We start from the raw sequence: 14,417 nt of genomic DNA, 5'->3' as shown, positions 1-14,417 counted from the left end.
GTGAACAATCACTGAAACAACTATATGAGGACATCAACAAGTTCTATCCCACCATCAGAATCACCTTGGACTACTCTCCGGAATCGGTTGCATTCTTGGACACACGCATCTCCATTAAGGATGGTCACCTCAGCACCTCACTGTACCGCAAGCCCACGGATAACCTCACAATGCTCCACTTCTCCAGCTTCCACCCTAAACATGTTAAAGAAGCCATCCCCTACGGACAAGCCCTCCGTATACACAGGATCTGCTCGGATGAGGAGGATCGCAACAGACACCTCCAGACGCTGAAAGATGCCCTCATAAGAACAGGATATGGCGCTCGACTCATCGATCGACAGTTCCGACGCACCACAGTGAAAAACCGCACCGACCTCCTCAGAAGACAAACACGGGACATGGTGGACAGAGTACCCTTCGTTGTCCAGTACTTCCCTGGAGCAGAGAAGCTACGGCATCTCCTCTGGAGCCTTCAACATGTCATTGATGAAGACGAATATCTCGCCAAGGCCATCCCCACACCCTCACTTCTTGCCTTCAAACAATCGCACAACCTCAAACAGACCATTGTCCGCAGCAAACTACCCAACCTTCAGGAGAACAGTGACCACAACACCACACAACCCTGCCACAGCAACCTCTGCAAGACATGCCGAATCATCGACACGGATGCCATCATGGATGGGGAGGAGTTCGTTAGGTATGTTCAGGAGGGTTTCCTGACACAGAATGTGGACAAGCCTACAAGAGGAGAGGCTGTACTTGATCTGATACTGATCAATGAACCTGGACAGGTGTCAGATCTCTCAGTGGGAGAGCATCTTGGGGATAGCGATCATAACTCTATCTCCTTTATGCTTGCATTGAAAAAAGAGAGGATCAGGCAAGCTAGGAAAGCGTTTATATGGAGTAAGAGGAAATATAAAGACATAAGGCAGCAAATTAGAGGAGTAAATGGGAAGGAGGTATTCTTGGGGAAATGTACTGAAGAGAGCTGGCAGTTTTTCAAGGAATGTCTGTCTAGGGTTCTACAGGACAACGTTCCGAGCAGACAGGGAGGAGTTGGTAGGTTAAAGGAACCGTGGTGCACGAAAGCTGTGCGGGACCTAGTCGAGAGGAAAAGGAAAGCGTACAAAAGGTTCAGAGAGCTTGGCGAAGATAGGGATCTAGATGAGTATACGGCTTGTAGGAAGGGACTGAAGAAGGAAATTAGGAGAGCCAGAAGGGGTCACGAGAAGGCCTTGGCAGGTAGGATGAAGGAAAACCCTAAGGCGTTCTATAAATATGTCAAGAGTAAAAGGATGAGACGTGAAGGAATAGGGCCTATAAAAGGTGAAGGCGGGAAAATCTGTACGGAACCAGTAGAAATGGCAGAGGTGCTTAATGAGTATTTTGCCTCGGATTTCACAGAGGAGAAGGACCTGGGTGGATGTACTGCGGGCTTGCGGTGGACTGAAAAGATTGAGTATGTGGACTTTAACAAAGAGGTTGTGCTGGAATCTTTGAATGGCATCAAGATAGATAAGTCGCCGGGTCCGGATGGGATGTACCCCAGGTTATTGTGGGAGGCGAGGGAAGAGATTGCAGAGCCTCTGGCGATGATCTTTGCGTCGTCGATGGAGACGGGGGAGGTGCTGGAGGATTGGAGGATTGCGGATGTGGTTCCTATTTTCAAGAAGGGGAATAGGGATAGCCCAGGAAATTACCGATCGGTGAGTCTAACCTCAGTGGTTGGTAAGCTGATGGAGAAGATCCTGAGGGACAAGATTTATGAGAATTTAGAGAGGTTTAGTATGCTCAAGAATACTCATCATGGCTTTGTCAAAGGCAGATCGTGCCTTACGAGCCCGGTGGAGTTCTTCGAAAATGTGACTAAACACATTGACGAAGGGAAAACGGTAGATGTGGTTTATATGGATTTTAGCAAGGCATTCGACCAGGTCCCCCATGCAAGGCTTCTAGAAAAAGTGAGAGGACATGGGATCCAAGGGGCTGCTGCCCTGTGGATCCAGAACTGGCTTGCCCAAAGGAGGCAGAGAGTGGGTATAGATGGGTCTTTTTCTAAATGGAGGTCGGTCACCAGTGGTGTGCCCCAGGGATCTGTTCTGGGACCCTTGCTGTTTGTCATTTTCATAAATGACCTGGATGAGGAAGTGGAGGGATGGGTTGGTAAGTTTGCCGACGACACGAAGGTTGGTGGGGTTGTGGATAGTCTGGAGGGATGTCAGAAGTTACAGAGGGACATAGATAAGATGCAAGACTGGGCGGAGAATTGGCAGATGGACTTCAACCCAGATAAATGAGTAGTGGTCCATTTTGGCAGGTCAAATGGGATGAAGGAGTACAATATAAAGGGAAAGACTCTTAGTACTGTAGAGGATCAGAAGGACCTTGGAGTCCGGGTCCATAGGACTCTAAAATTGGCCCCGCAGGTGGAGGAGGTGGTTAAGAAGGCGTATGGTGTGCTGGCCTTTATCAATCGAGGGATTGAGTTTAGGAGTCCGAGGATAATGATGCAGCTATATAAGACCCTCGTCAAACCCCACTTGGAGTACTGTGCTCAGTTCTGGTCGCCTCATTACAGGAAGGATGTGGAAAAGATTGAAAGGGTGCAGAGGAGATTTACAAGGATGTTGCCTGGATTGAGTGGCATGCTTTATGAGGATAGGCTGAGGGAGCTTGGTCTTTTCTCCTTGAAGAGACGTAGGATGAGAGGAGACCTAATAGAGATATATAAGATGTTGAGAGGCATAGATCGGGGGGACTCTCAGAGGCTTTTTCCCAGGGCTGAAATGTCTGCTACGAGAGGACACAGGTTTAAGGTGCTGGGGGGTAGGTACAGGGGAAATGTTGGGGGGAAGTTTTCACACAGAGGGTGGTGGGCGAGTGGAATCGGCTGCCATCAGTGGTGGTGGAGGCGAACTCAATAGGGTCTTTTAAGAGACTCCTGGATGAGTACATGGGACTTAATAGGATGGAGGGTTATAGGTAGGCCTAGAAGGCAGTGATATGTTCTGCACAACTTGTGGGGCCGAAGGGCCTGTTTTGTGCTGTATTTTTTCTATGTTTCTAACTCACGTGAGAACACCATCTACCAGGTACACGGTACCTACTCTTGCAACTCGGCCAACGTTGTCTACCTGATACACTGCAGGAAAGGATGTCCCGAGGCATGGTACATTGGGGAAACCATGCAGACGCTACGACAATGGATGAATGAACGCCGCTCGACAATCACCAGGCAAGACTGTTCTCTTCCTGTGGGGGAGCACTTCAGTGGTCACGGGCATTTAGCCTCTGATCTTCGGGTAAGCGTTCTCCCAGGCGGCCTTCACGACACACGACAGCGCAGAGTCGCTGAGCAGAAACTGATAGCCAAGTTCCGCACACATGAGGACAGCCTAAACCGGGATGTTGGGTTTATGTCACACTATCAGTAACCCCCCACAGCTTGCCTCCTGGACTTGCAGAATCTCACTGGCTGTCCTGTCTGGAGACAATACACATCTCTTTAACCTGTGCTTAATGCTCGCTCCACTCACATTGTCTGTATCTTTAAGACCTGGTTGGCTGTAGAGATTCGCATTCTAATCAGTATTCTGTAACTTGATTATGTGTCTCTGTGCCCTGTTTGCGAGCAGATTTCCACTCCATCTGACGAAGGAGCAGCACTCCGAAAGCTAATGGCATTTGCTACCAAATAAACCTGTTGGACTTTAACCTGGTGTTGTTAAAACTCTTACTGTGCCTCCATATTAACACCAGAGCGTACTACCAAGAGCATACTATCAAGTTTCCACCAACACGTCTCCTGCTCCACCAGAGGCCCAAACATTCCTAGACCACTGCTACACAAATACCAAACATGCCTACCGCTCTATCACCCGCCCACATTTTTGGCAAATCAGACCACAAGGCTGTGCTCCTACTCCCAGCTTACAGAAGCGGGAGAATCCATCAAAGAGAGTTGTGCAATGTTGGTCTGAGGAATCGGATGATCTCCTACGGTAGTACAGTGGTTAGCACTGCTGCTTCACAGCTCCAGGGTCCTGGGTTCGATTCCCGGCTCGGGTCACTGAGTGTGTGGAGTTTGCACATTCTCCTCGTGTCTGCGTGGGTTTCCTCCGGGTGCTCCGGTTTCCTCCCACAGTCCAAAGATGTGCGGGTTAGGTTGATTGGCTAGGTTAAAAATTGTCCCTGAGATGCGTAGTTAGAGGGATTAGCGGGTAAAATATGTGGGGGTAGGGCCTGGGTGGGATTGTGGTCGGTGCAGACTCGATGGGCCGAATGGCCTCCTTCTGCACTGTAGGGTTTCTATGATTTCTATGATTTCTATGATTTCTACGGGGCTGCTTGGAGTCAGTGTGTACTGGTCAGTATTTAAAAACTCTGCAACCAGCCTGACTACGCCACGACAGTAACTGGCTTCATTAGCAAGTGTGTAGAAGACTGTGCCAAAGAAACAAATCCATGCATTTTCAACTAGAAACCATGGATGAACAGAGATATCCACTGCTTGCTGAAGTCCAGGTCTGAGGCGTTCAAGTCAGGCAACACTGACCTATACAAGAAAGCCAGGAGATCCTGGCTAAGGAGATCCATCAAAGATGCCAAAAGACAGTACCGGACCAACCTAGAGTCCCAGGCTAGTCACACCGGCCCCTGCCGATTATGGCAAGGTCGGCAAGACATAACAGGCTACAAGATGAAGGCATGTAAAATCGCCAGCTCCAATGCACCCCTCCCTGATGAGCTCAATGCATTCCAGGCCCGTTTTGAGCAAGAGGTCAGCGAGAGCACGCGCTTCACCCTGGAAGCCCTGGATAAACCTGTATCTGCAGTCACCATTGCAGATGTCAGAGCAGCTTTCTTGAAAGTCAACCCATGGAAAGCAACTGGCCCAGATGGGGTACCCGGATGTGCACTCAGATCCTGTGCTGACAGAGGTATTCACAGACATCTTCAACCTCTCTTTACAACAACATGAGGTGCCTATCTGTTTCACGAAGACGACCATCATCCCGGTATCTAAGAAAAACCAAACAACGTGCCTCAACGACTATTGGCCGGTGGCTCTGACATCCATCATTCTGAAGTTCTTCGAAAGGTTAGTCATGGCACGAATCAATTCCAGCCTCCCAGACTACCTGGATCCACTATAGTTTGCCTATCGCCGCAACAGGTCCACAGCAGATGCCGTTTCTCTGGCCCTGCACTCGACCCTGGAACACCTAGATAGCAAGGACACCTCTGTCAGACTCCTATTTATTGACTACAGCTCAGCCTTCAACACTATTATTCCCACGAAACTCATCTCCAAACTCCAGCCTGGGCCTCAGCACCTCCTTCTGTGACTGGATCCTGAACTTCCTAACTCACAGACCACAATCAGTAAGGATAGGCAACAACACCTCCTTCATGATCATCCTCAACACCGGTGCCGCACAAAGCTGTGTTCTCAGCCCCCTACTATACTCCTTATATACCATGACTGTGCGGCCAAATTCCCCTCCAATTCGATTTTCAAGTTTGCTGACGACACCACCGTAGTGGGTCAGATCTCAAACAATGACGGGACAGAGTACAGGAATGAGATAGAGAATCTGGTGAACTGGTGTGGCAAAAATAATCTCTCCCTCAATGTCAACAAAACGAAGGAGATTGTCATCGACTTCAGGAAGTGTAAAGGAGAACATGCCCCTGTCTACATCAATGGGGACGAAGTAGAAAGGGTCGAGAGCTTCAAGTTTCTAGGTGTCCAGATCACCAACAACCTGTCCTGGTCCCTCCATGCTAACACTATAGTCAAGAAAGCCCACCTACGCCTCTACTTTCTCAGGAGACAAAGAAAATTTGGCATGTCCACTACGATTCTCACCAACTTTTACAGATGGTCCATAGAAAGCATTCTTTCTGGTTGTATCACAGCTTGGTATGGCTCCTGCTCTGCCCAAGACTGCAAAAAACTACAAAGGGTCGTGAATGAAGCCTAGCCCATCATGCAAACCAGCCTCCCATCCATTGACTCTGTCGACACTTCCCGCTGCCTTGGAAAAGCAGCCAGCATAATTAAGGATTCCACGTACTCCTGGCATTCTCTCTTCCACCTTCTTCCATCGGGAAAAAGATACAAAAGTCTGAGGACACATACCAACTGACTCAAGAACAGCTTCTTCCCTGCTGCTGTCAGATTTTTGAATGGACCTACTTTGCACTAAGTTGCTTTTTCTCTACACCCTAGCTATGAATGCAACACTACATTCTCCACTCTCTCGTTTCCTTCTCTGTGAATGGTATGTTTTGTCTGTATAGCGCACAAGAAACAATACTTTTCACTGTATGTTAATGCATGTGACAATAATAAATCAAATCAAAATCAAAATCCTCTGCCCTTCCTGTGAACATACAGTTAAACTCTCATCCAAATCCAGGAATGCACCACAACAAAGTCGACAACTACCCAGAGCATCTAAAGTAGTGATCTCCGGATTACTACCCCAGCCGGGGTGGCACAGTGGCACATTGGTTAGTGCTGCTGCCTCACAGTGCCAGGGGCCCGGGTTCAATTCCCAGCTTGGATAACTGTCTGTGCGGAGTTTGCACATTCTCCCTGTGTCTGCGTGGGTTTCCTCCTGACACTCCAGTTTCCTTCTACAGTCCGGAAGACGTGCTGGTTAGGTGCATTGGCCGTAATAAATATTATTTGTTTGGAATAATGTGAGGAACAATGTACATCCCAGTGAGGAACCAGTCTAATCGTGTAAACAATTAATAAAGAATATTTCTTACAGTAACAGAAAATATACAAGAAAAACTAAATTAGACTATAGCGTTGACATGGAGAGACCAGGACAAGTTGTTGGTGATCTGGACACCTAAAAACTTGAAGCTCTCGGCCATTTCTACTTCATCCTCATTGATGTAGACAGGGGCATGCTCTCCACTACGTTTCCTGAAGTCGATGACTATCTCCTTCGTTTTGTTGACATTGAGGGAGACATTATTGTTGTTGACTGGGGGGCGGTGGACAGATGGGGTGGATTTTCCAGCCCTTCCTGCTGGTAGGATCTACCATCGAAGGAGGCCCCCCCCCCCCCCCCCAGCCAGAGGTAGAGTGGGTGAGCCATGAAAAACACCGTAGACATCGGCTGGACTGAAAGATCCCGCTGGCAACCAATGGTCAGCTGCCTCAGCCGCTGAAAAACATGGAAAATCTTGCCCTCAGATTTCAGGTTTAATTTTAAAAAACATTGAAATTCAAACTGATGCTTGGTTCTTAAAGGGATTTCTCATTTTTTTGCCTTCCGAAAGATAAATTGCATTTTTTCAACCTTATTGTGGAGCTAGGAAGAGCATGAGGGGACTCAGCTAGCATCCAGGATGGCAGATCTTGCTGCTTCCCTAGACCACAATGAGCCGCCCCATAGCCTGTGACCTGCACTAGGCTGGTACTATAATTTCCCATCCTACCACCAACTTCAATAAGCAAATTCAACCAGAAAAACATTTCAAAATCCAAAATAAAGTCAACATAAATTTCAAAATGAAAAGTCACACTTAACCAGCTTTATTGAATTCTTTGGAAAAGTAACAGCAAAGGTAGACAGTGTAATGTAGTATATGTAATGTGTTTGGCTTTTCTAAAAGTCCACAATAAGGTACAGCATAATAGACTCGTGACTGAGGCCAGAGTATGTGGGACAAGCAGCAGAATAGATAGAGATCTGGTTACAAAACGCAAATTATGATTCGCCAGTCTTTGGGATGTACAGCCTGGATAAAAAAGCATCACAATGGCACTGAAATTCAGATACCTTATTTCTCATTTGTGTGATAGACAGAACGTCTTTTTGGCTTGATGGCAGCATCCTGTTGGAGGTGAATACAACTCATGTTGCTGCTGCATAGTAGTAATCAGGGCAGTTTTCAGTGTCAAAAGTGACAGCCTTAGGCCTGTCCATGAGTTTGTGTGATATACAGCACAAAACCAGGGTAGCCATTATCCCACAAGATGCCTTTGATGCGCACAATTTCAGCATCAAGCTTGCATGGTGAACAAATGGCTTGGTCCTTATTTAGAAGGTTGCTGACCCCTGGCAGATACATGGGAACACCACCACCTGTAAGTTCTCCTCCGAGCTACTCACCAACCTGACTTGGAAATATATCACTGTTCCTGCACAGTCGCTGGGTCAAAATCCTGGAATTCCTTCCCTAATGGCATTGTGGGTCAACCCACAGAACATGGACTGCAGTGATTCAAGAAGTCAGCTCACTACCACCTTCTCAAGGGCAACCAGGAATGGGCAATAAATGCTGGCCAGCCAGTGACGCCCATGTCCCATGAATGAATAAAAAAAAACAACTAATAACTCAGAATTTTGTGAGAGTGGAAAAGTTTCAGACTGTCAGTGGCATCATGAAGATCAAGAAAGAAGGAATGCTGCAGAAACTCCTCTGCAACTCTAACACTCACTCCTTTAAAGTTTCTTCATGGTCATAGGCTTCCAAAGTAAAGCACTTACAGCTCAGACTGGTACAGGTGCACCTTTAAGGGTACCTGCAGCTTTAGGGTAGGTATTGGTCCCTACCCTTGGGTGCATAGGTTCCAATTTTCAGCACTCTTATTGAAATATATGATAAAGTGGTGCGGCCTTTTGGCTAAGATCAAGTGTAGTATCGGATCTGCACTTGGTTGAGGTCATTGGGTTACGCTGAGGCTTCATATGTTTCATAGAAATCATAGAAGTCATAGAAACCCTACAGTGCAGAAGGAGGCCATTCGGCCCATCGAGTCTGCACCGACCACAATCCCACCCAGGCCCTACCCCCACATATTTACCCACTAATCCCTCTAACCTACGCATCCCAGGACTCTAAGGGGCAATTTTTAACCTGGCCAATCAACCTAACCCGCACATCTTCAATTTTTAAAAGCGGCATCTCGGCCTTTTGGCTAAGATGCAAATGAGCTCAAGTCTTGGAGGAGGATCCTCCCCCCTCTCCAATCAGCTTGGCTCATGTAGATCGGGCCCAGGACAGGGTGGTTTAGTCGCCCGCCCTGTCTTGTCAGCCTGGATCGGAAATGTCTCAACTTGTTGAGACTCTGAATTGGATTTGATTTGATTGAATTGGAAAAGTATTTTTAAAAAAAAATGATAAAGTGGTGCCAGCAATCGGTGAATTCACACCCTGCACTGTAACAGAAATGTGAGCGCAGATTGAAATGGGTTCCATCCTGGAAAACACCCCCAAATAAATGCTAGCATACTTGAATTATGCTGCAACTTGTGATTTTTGACTGAATTTCTGCACAGGCCAGCAGAGGGCGAATTTGTACAGTGTAAATGCTGGTGCAAGACAGAATCAATTTACCAGGCTTTTCTCAAGGACAGTTACTTACATATTAACATCCTTAATGTAGTAAACATTGAAGAGTGAGTGATCTGTTACCGCGGCTGGGATGAATGAAAGCTTGGAAAGTGTCTGGGATGAGGGAATCAAGATGTGGTAAGGTTGAATATTCCTACATTGTTGTAGGTAAATAATACCTCTGAGATTAGTCGTGAGTCAAAGTATGAAGTACACGAAAACAAGTTCTGCAATGCCTTTTACAAATCTCTAAGTATTACAAAGTTCATTAACCCGTTCCCTTGTTCATTCCCCCCTTTTGGTCGGGGCCGGGCCCAAGCATGGCCCCATGACCAATTTAGAACCAAATGTCACCAGCATATGGGCCCTTCTCTTTTGTCAGGAGGTCTGCCCCTTCTGCCTGTACACTTGCGCCCAGCATAATCCGCGCTGTTACTGTTTTGCAACAGTCATTCAATAATGCCATACAAACACATCAAACGATAACAATTACAATTAATACAATCAATCCATGCATCAGGTATGAACCCCATGACCCAAACCATTGCCCCAGCCATCCCGGAGGGTTATAATTGTGATATTGGTTCCCCTCATCTTGTATTGTCTTTGCTACTCATTTGATATGATCTGCCAAGCGAATTATACTCTCCAAAGCATCTGGAATATACGTGCAGCATTCTGAGCCAACTACAGTGCATGTACCTCCTTGGGAGGCTAACACATAATCGAGTGCCAATCGCAGTGGTCCGAATAGCTACAACCTCTGCTGATATCTCAGATATGGCCGTGCTCACCACCTCGAACTCATCTCTAGTCTCGTTTGCAATTCTCTCTAGGGTCGAGGCCATTCGTATAAGTTCCTGTGCTGCTTTTGCCGTCCCGTAAGGCGGGTAGGCCATCATGAAGAACTGTTCTGTCCCACTAATGGCTCGCTTGGCCCTGAGCAGGTGTATCTCGGGGTGGTCCCGTAAGTCAGTGTAATGGTGAATATAGGGCACCACATAGGCTAAATAACACGATCCTGCCCAACTCCAGGGAAGCCACGGGTAGGCATTGTTTCCACAGACAAAATAGGTACCATTATATACAGTCATGCTGCTCACATAAGCGGAGGAGAGGCTAACCGGGGCAGTGGCTGTGGGGCATTGGATTGTGACCTGTTGTACCATGGCCCGAGCGTCATTAGTGACATTAATCTGCTGTATACAGTAGCTACGGCCAACAGGTATGGTTCCATTTCTTGTCAGGCAGATAGATCCCCTTTGTTGATTTTTCACACCGAAGTAGGGTGGGGAATCTGATCTGTCATAGCTGGGTTGACAATGTTTCTTAAAGGTCAATAAAGTGCACCCTCCACTCCTTAGCTCTAAAACAACATCACTGTGGCTGATATTAAACGTACCCTGCATGGTGGTACCCGATGAGGTTTTGAATGTCAGTTTTCTTGTCCCTTCCTGGGTTCCATTCTGATTTAAAATCCATTCTATCATTTCCGGAGCTGATAAAGGGATAGGGAATAAAGGATTTCCTCCCTTTCCTCCGTGCGTGGGAATGTGTGAACAGACCCAGCACTTGCTCAGATTTGATTGTGATGCATACAGATAAGACATATACACAAAGATGTTCATACAATAGACAGAGTCATCGTTACAGAGATGTTCACTGTGGTTCATTCCTAAATCCTCATAATTCCATCTATACTTTCCCACTATGGCTAACAGGGCCAGGATCATGAGAAGCAGCAAGGGAAGCATCCTATCACTTACTAATAACCCACGCGACCATTATACAATGGTTCAAAGGCTATACCGCCCGCGCGCAACTTCCCGTGAACCTGTTCAGCTTGCTTGGAGGTCAGTCGTTGTCTGTTTATATCTGCAATAGGAGTATATCACATATTTTTCCAATTTGTTCCAGCATATTCTTTCAACTGAGTCCAATGTTTCCAGACACCCCTACCTTGCATATCTATGCAGGCACAGGTGTCTCCACTGATGATAATCTCATAGGGGCCTTTCCATTTGGGGGCAAACCCAGGTTTTCCGGGTAATGTTTTCACTAGGACGTCCCGCTGTTGGGATGTCAGGGAGCATTTCAAGCTCTCTCTCTGCGTCTCTTATTTCCTGATTTTCTTTTACCAATTTGCGCATCCCTTTTAGTTGGGTGCTTAGTTCCAAAACATATCTCCTGATTTTATCAGGATATTTTAGTGGACCTACATCGGTCCCACCTGTTATGATGCTTTCTGGTAATTGCATTGCCCGTCCTGTCATTAGTTCATAAGGGGTTAATCCAGTTGTCCGGTTTGTGGTAGCCCTTAATCTCATTAGTGTAGTGGGCAATACCTCTGTCCACATTTTTCTTGATGTTTGTATGGCTTTAGCTAGTGCATTATACATTTAATTACATATCCCCCTTCCATAGAAAGCTTAGTGTGAATCAAATAACACTTTGCACTGGCTTTTTGGCTGCAGCTGGACATCCATTCATTTGTATATAAGCCTATCAAAAGACATCGCTTTCCCCATTAAAATCACATGCCATACAGCTCCGATCTTTATATGATGTACTCTTACATTATCTCTAATTTGATCACTTGTTTGCGTGCAAGCACCGCATTACAGTATGTCACTACCCTACCTACAAAGAGGTGCATTCAAATGTCCAGCACCAACATTTAGCTTGGAATAAATAGCCTTTTCTCCTACAGAATTATGTTTTTATCAATACACAATATATTATATTGGTTAAGGCTTTTCAGGATTTGATTTTATTCTCGGGTCTATATGGCAGTGCTTATACTGTATAATAATCGAGCAGTTGTATCATGCTACTTTACACATCATAACTGTGATATCCAAACCCTTTTAATTTAAGCCGTCCATTTTTAAACTGAGCTCTGGATCAAAACCCCCGCACGCTAGGAAGATAACAGGCGCCAAATCAAAATCAAAGTAGGTACAATACATACTAGTTCATTGATTAGAAACATTTTGGTTTGATTCCTAACTGGCTAGGTTTTAAGCTTTGCAGTGTTTTTATATTTGGCAAACCTTGAACAATAGATGGCACATGAGATTCCAACGGCAGTACGTAATCTTAACCAGTTACAGAATACTATAATATCAGACGTTCATAAATCACTATATTCTGTGGACCTTAATACTGCATTCTAATTGGGCAATTTGCATTGGTGTTGGTCTCCAGAAGTTAGTACTGTAGTCAGGTTTTCCTTTGGATGGGCTAATCAGAACTATCATCAATGTTAGACGATGTAATTTGTTGCATGTTAATGTAACAACAAAATACAAGCCTTGAATTTCATATTGGTCCAAATGTTATTTAAAACTAGTACAAGGACTGATGGCCAGTTGATGGCAACACAAGTTCCAACAATTCATGGTGTTACAAAGTTTAGCAATGGTTGGCAACAAATGCAGATTAAAAATACTTAACAACAAGTTCCTTAACTGTATTGACAACTAAGGTTTTAATTGATTAATCTCCTGCTGGAACTTGGAGTAATCAGAACTACGATTCATTTCACTAACTTGATATACTTTAAACTGACTCAATGACAGGATATTCACCTCATTCTTTTGTTCCTGCTTTTCTACTTCTCCTCAAAATTACTTATTTTCTTCTCTCAACTAACTCTTATAATTTTCACTTCGAGACAAAGGAAAGAGCACATGGTTCCTTCCAAGGTTTAAATCTTTTCTTAACATTAAAACATTAAAGCAAACGACAACAAAACATCCACGCAACCACTTTGTTAAACATGGACACACATGGAAGCTTCCAACATTCATTCAAACTTAACATCTTAAACTGGGATGAAAGTAAAACACTTAAAGAGAATACAGAACGTTGATTAAGACAGTCGCTTTTATTCTTCTTTTTTCCAAACTGTAATTAAACTCAAAACAGAAGTAAATTCAAGAAATCTTATTACTTTAATCTTTAACAGTTTTAACACTACCCCAGCCCCCCCAGGGTAAACCAAGGTTCAAAGCACTGCATCCACTGCCTGTAACAAACACTCCACAAGAACAAACAGGCTTCAACAGCTCCTGCTCTCAATTGCACTATCGTAAAATTTCAACTGAGGGAAAGTAATTTATTAAACTCGCACACAGAGAAGCAATTCACTTTGATCTGCTATACCCTATTCCACCACATGAGGCTCTCGATCATACAATTACATCCTCTCTCTCTCCGTGCCATACAGAGTCAATGCTTGCTTGTTTCTTTCAACCTTTTACTCCCCTCTTTGGTCTATCTCGCTTCAGACCAACCAATTTAACCTGATTTGAGTCCCTCCTGTCTTTGCAGTGGCACTGGGTCTAGTCCACCAATCCTCCCCCTCCTGTTCATCGGTATCGGTATTTTGGAACAACAGTGGCAAGCCAGATACCTCCGGTTTTTTATCTTTCCTTTGTTCGGCTTGCCGTTCTAATCCATTTTCTCGGTCTCGTCTTTCCTTTGCCCTCTCTCTTGTTCTGCTCTATCTCTTTTGTCCTTCTCATACTCCTCACATTCCCACTTCAACATTACCCAAGTTTTAGGGGTTCCCTCATTATCACATACACTGATCCTTCTCCTACGTGCATTATCCCCTTCTTAACTGTTTTGTTGTGGTAATTCTGCTCCAGTTAGTGGGAGCATTCCCTAATACCCTCTGAATCTCTGCTTTAAACTGAGTGAAGGGTGCCTGTTGGGCATCTATCTCCGATGTTAGGGCGACTACATGTGTCCACCATCCCCCACTATAATCCTGTGCTGGAGGAGCGGCGGGTCCACCTGCTACCTGCCTCCACTTATTCGCTGGACAGGCTGCCCTGACCAGCTGGTGTACGTCTCTCAGGTGTAATTGGTATCCTGCCCAGATTGTATCTAATTCTTCCCAGAATTTTGTGTTTGCGCTTCTGGGTTGTAATTTACCCAGGGAAGCCATTATTTGCTGTCTCTCACCTGGGGTGAAGGGTTTATAATTTGCCTTTGGCTGCGCATCTGTTCCCCATTGGGTTACTGGCGCTGAG

Source organism: Mustelus asterias, chromosome 1 (assembly GCF_964213995.1).
Source record: "Mustelus asterias chromosome 1, sMusAst1.hap1.1, whole genome shotgun sequence".
NCBI classification, from domain to species: Eukaryota; Metazoa; Chordata; class Chondrichthyes; order Carcharhiniformes; family Triakidae; genus Mustelus; species Mustelus asterias.
Note: the sequence above shows the minus strand (reverse complement) of the source record.